This window comes from Macaca mulatta, chromosome 8, assembly GCF_049350105.2.
Source record: "Macaca mulatta isolate MMU2019108-1 chromosome 8, T2T-MMU8v2.0, whole genome shotgun sequence".
NCBI lineage: Eukaryota > Metazoa > Chordata > Mammalia > Primates > Cercopithecidae > Macaca > Macaca mulatta.
The window spans coordinates 68,503,624-68,508,882 of NC_133413.1; positions in this window are offsets into that span (position 1 = coordinate 68,503,624).

The following is a 5,259-nucleotide window of genomic DNA, read 5'->3' on the forward strand; positions in this document are numbered from 1 at the left end:
ACATTTTTGAGATTGCTTAAATTCAGTGTTCCGGTAAGGACTGTGATTCAGCCAAACACAATGGATGGACATGAAGAAATTATTATTTTATTGAAAGACAATACTTTAATGGATTAGAAAACAAAATATAGCATCTAATTAATTAATTGTGTCATAAATGATAAATTACAGAAGAGTTCTTAAAAGGTAAAGATCAATATGTAGTGGAGTCAGGCAGTTCAATAGATCCTTGACATGGGTTAGGACTGAGTTGTGTCCCCCTCTAAAATTCATATATTGAACTCCTAGCCTCCAGCACCTCAGAATGAGACTGTATTTGGAAATAGGACCTTCAAAAAAAGTAAAGGTAGAATGTGTTTTTATGTTTGGGTCTTAATCCAATGACTGATGTTCTTCTAAGAAGCAACAATAAGGAGATGGCCAGTGCACAGAGAGGTGACACAAAGCACAGGGAAGTGATGAAGGCACCACCTAATTTCTCCTTGCTGCTTATAGCAAAATGGGAGAGGAGAGAGAGAAGTTGAAAGAGTTATTACGCAAACAGAAACTAGAACTTGAAGATTTGAACAATTCTCGGGCTGTCCACATTGCAAAAGATGAACAATTATGTTCTGGGAAGAAAAATCAAGAATGTTGCTGTTTGATAAAGAGATTACAGGTGTGCGACTTATGGATCCAAAGAGCCATATCAGCAGAGGCCAGGAATAGAGATGGGGTTGTACCAGCAAAGGTTTGGACAGAAGGGAACGAGGATGAGACAGTTAAAGAAGACTATCTGACTTCGGGGATGCTACAGAATGATCCAGTAGAGATATTTGGCCGTGAACAGAGGTGTCAGGGCCACTGCCCAAAATGGAGGGGGAAGGATCTTTGCTCTGAGAATCCCAGACGACAGAGCTACCCCAGTGAGTCTGGAGCCAAAGAGAATTATTCTTGAGCCTTTAAAATGTAATGAAAATTTCCTTGCTACGTTGACTTGCTTGGGACCCATCACCCATTTCTTATTTCTGATTTTCCCCTTTTGGTATGGAAATTCCCCTCTCACGGTATTTTAAAAGCACATGTCAACCAGGCGCGGTGGCTCATGCCTGTAATCCCAGCACTTTGGGAGACTGAGGTGGGAGGATCACTTGAGGTCAGGAGTTCAAAACCAGCCTGGCCAGCATGGTGAAACCCCGTCCCTACTAAAAATACAAAACAGTTAGCCGGGCGTGGTGGTGCATGTCCATAATCCCAGCTATGTGGGACGCTGAGGCAGAAGAACTGCTTGAACCCGGGAGGTGGAAGTTGCAGTGAGACGAGATCGCGCCACTGCACTCCAGCTTATTCAAAAAAAAAAATAAATAAATAAAAATAAAAATAAATAAATAAAAGCACATGTCTCATTTTGTAGATTCATAGTTGAGGAATTTTGCCTCAGAATAAATCATACCTTAAGAGACATTAATTTTCTCACAGTTCTGCAGGTCTTTACACTATCACCCTTCTGTGCACTGGCCATCTCCTAATCTTTGCTTCTGAGAAGAACATCAGTCATTGGATTAGGGCCCAAACATATAAACACATTTTTCCTTAATTACTTTTTTAAAGGTCCTATCTCCAAATACAGTCATATTTTGAGTTGCTGGGGGCTAGGAGCTTAACATGTGAATTTTTGTTAAATTAATATGTGTATGATTTGAAATAGAGTTCAAGGTTTGTTTTTACTGTATAGACTTTCAGCTTTTCTACCTTCACTTATGGAACAGATTTGTTTTTCTATGGAATTACTTTAACATCTTTGTTGAAATTAGTTTATTCTATAAAGATAAATATTTCTGGACTTGATTCTGTCCTATCAATACATTTGAATATTCCTATGCCAATTTGATGGTCTTGATTATTGGTAATAGAGAGTCTTCAAGTCAGATAGTATAAACTCACAATTTTTGACTATTCTAGATTCTTTATAATGTGTTTGTTAATTCTTGATATGAGGGTTATTCTGGCCACATAAAGCTAGATGAGAAGGGATACCCCTTTCACTATTTTCTAGAAGATTATACATTAGACTGCTTCTATCCTATGCAAGTGTTTGACAATAAAATACTTCAGGTTTGAAGAGGTCATTGAGGAAAGAGTTTCACAATAAATTTGATTTCTTTAATATGTATAGGTTTGTTTAGATTTCTATTTTATTTGTGTTAAGTTTTGACAGTTGTGTTTTTCAAGAATTTCTATTTCTATTTTTATGCTCTTACTGAATGATGTAAAGTTGTCCAGAATATTCCTTTATTGCCTTTTTAATGTTTGTAGGATCTGTTAAAAAATCTACTTTTTCATTTGTTATAATTTGTGGTTTTTAAAGTAATAATAATAATAATTTGGTTTTTTTTAGTTTTCCTCCTTGATGAATCTTGCTAGCATTCATCAATGTTTTTCAAAACTGACTTGTGACTTTGTTGATTTCCTCTACAGTTTAACTATTTCCTATTTATTTTATTTATTTTCTATCTTTATTATTTTTCCTGCCATTTATTTTGGGGGTAATTTTAATAATTTTTTTCTGCATTCTTAAAGTAGAAAATTAGATCAATCAATTTTAATCCTTTTTTTCTGAATTTCAAAATTATAAATGTCTAAGCATTTTTAGCTGCTGCCCACAAATTTTTATATGTTACTATTTTGCATTTTCATCATAATTTAATTCAAAATAATTTCTAATTCTGTCTGTGATTTGTTTGGCCCATGGTTTATTTATAGTCTGTTGTGTAATTTCAAAACAATTCGTCTTTCATTAAAATTTTATTGCCATGGATTTATAAAATAATGCTACTGATGTTAAAAAAAATATATTGTGAAATTTTATGTTATACCTTGCTTAACATTCCATGTGCACGTGAAAGAGTATGAATTTTGTGGGTGTTATGTATACCATTTTACAGATGCTAATTGGGTCAGGGTGGATTCTAGTGCTATTGAAATCTTATATTCTTCTAACTTTTATCTTGTTACTCTATCAGTTACCAAGGCCAATATCTTGCTTTAGCTATGTCAATATTACTTCATATATTGTTGTTATTAAATAAGTACTTACACATTTATGATTGTTTTAGTTTCATGATTAACTGAATCTTTATCATTACAAAGTGTCCAAACACTTATTTTCCTGAAACCTATATTTCCTCTTATTAATATAGCCACCCAACTTTTTCATGATTAGTGTTTTCTTGATGTATTTTTCTTTTTACTTTAAATTTATCTTTGTCATTTTACTTAGACTATGTCTCTTGGAGACCACATACAAATAGGCCTTGCTTTTATATGGTCTGATAATTTCACTTTCTAATTTGATTTTTAATCCATTTACATTCAATGTAAATTTTAATATGATATTATCAGCCTGCCATTTTAATTCCTATATTGGAATTTAGGAAAATAATTTAAGAGTATCTGTAAGTGACAATTCTTGGAATATAATATACTTTCTTAACTTACCACTTCTTTAGATTTAATATTTTACCACTCCCAAAGAAGCCATCACAGAAGACCACATTTTATATAATTCAATTCATATGAAAATCCAGAATAGAAAAATCTACAAAGGCAAACAGTATATTAGTAGCCACTTAGCCTTTTTCATTTGTACAAAGAAAAAAGCTTTTGGCAGTTTTATGCAGATTACATTTAATCTGTATATCACTTGAATATTGGATAGTCTTGACATCCCAATTACATAAGTCTTTTTTTTTTTTGAGATGGAGTCTCATTCTGTCTCCCAGGCTGGAGTGCAGTGGCACGATCTTGGCCAGGCTAGTCTCAAACTCCTGATTTCAAGCGATCCACCTGCCTCGGCCTCCCAAAGTGCTGGGATTACAGGTGTGAGCCACCGTGCCTGGCCTATCCACATATTTTTAAGTTTCCAAGTTTTTCTTTTGTTTTTGATTTCTAGCTTCATCCCATTGTGGTCATAAAGAATACTTTGTATGATTTTGATCTTTTTAAGTTTATTTTGGTACTTGTCTTGTGGCCTAACATATAGTCTCTCCTGGAGAATGTTTTATGTGCACTTGAGAAGAATGTGTATTCTGTCATTGCTGGGAGGAGTGTGCTATAGATGTCTGTTAGGTCTAGCTAGTTTACAGCATTGTTTAAGTCTTTTATTTCTTAATTGATCCCGAGATGTTCTATCCATTAATGAACATGACGCATCAAATCCTCTATTATTGTAGAACTCTCTATTTCTCCCTTCAGTCCTGACAATGTTTATTTCGTATGTTTTGGGACTCTGTAGTCTGGTGAATACTTGTTTGTAATTCTTGTTTCTTTTCAAGGCATAGACTCTTTTGGCAACAGTTAATGTTTCTCTTGGTTCCTTATATCAGTTTTTAAATAAAAGTGTTTTGTCTGAATTAATGTATTCATATCAGCTCTTTTACGCTTGCTATTTGCTTTCAATATCTTTTTTTTACCCCTTCACTTTCAATCAGTTTATCTTTGAGTCTAAAGTGAATCTCTTTTATTTATTTATTTATATTTTATTATTATTATACTTTAAGTTCTAGGGTACATGTGCATAACATGCAGGTTTGTTACGTATGTATACTTGTACCATGTTGGTGTGCTGCACCCATCAACTCGTCAGCACCCATAAACTCGTCATTTACATCAGGTAAAACTCCCAATGCAATCCCTCCCCCCTCCCCCCTCCCCATGATAGGCCCCGGTGTGTGATGTTCCCCTTCCCGAGTCCAGGTGATCTCATTGTTCAGTTCCCACCTATGAGTGAGAACATGCGGAATTTGGTTTTCTGTTCTTGTGATAGTTTGCTAAGAATGATGGTTTCCAGCTGCATCCATGTCCCTACAAAGGATACAAACTCATCCTTTTTTATGGCTGCATAGTATTCCATGGTGTATATGTGCCACATTTTCTTAATCCAATCTGTCACTGATGGACATTTGGGTTGATTCCAAGTCTTTGCTATTGTGAATAATGCCGCAATAAACATACATGTGCATGTGTCTTTATAGCAGCATGATTTATAATCCTTTGACTATATACCCAGTAATGGGATGGCTGGGTCATATGGTATTTCTAGTTCTAGATCCTTGAGGAATCGCCGTACTGTTTTCCATAATGGTTGAACTAGTTTACAATCCCACCAACAGTGTAAAACTGTTCCTATTTCTCCACATCCTCTCCAGCACTGTTGTTTCCTGACTTTTTAATGATTGCCATTCTAACTGGTGTGAGATGGTATCTCGTTGTGGTTTTGAT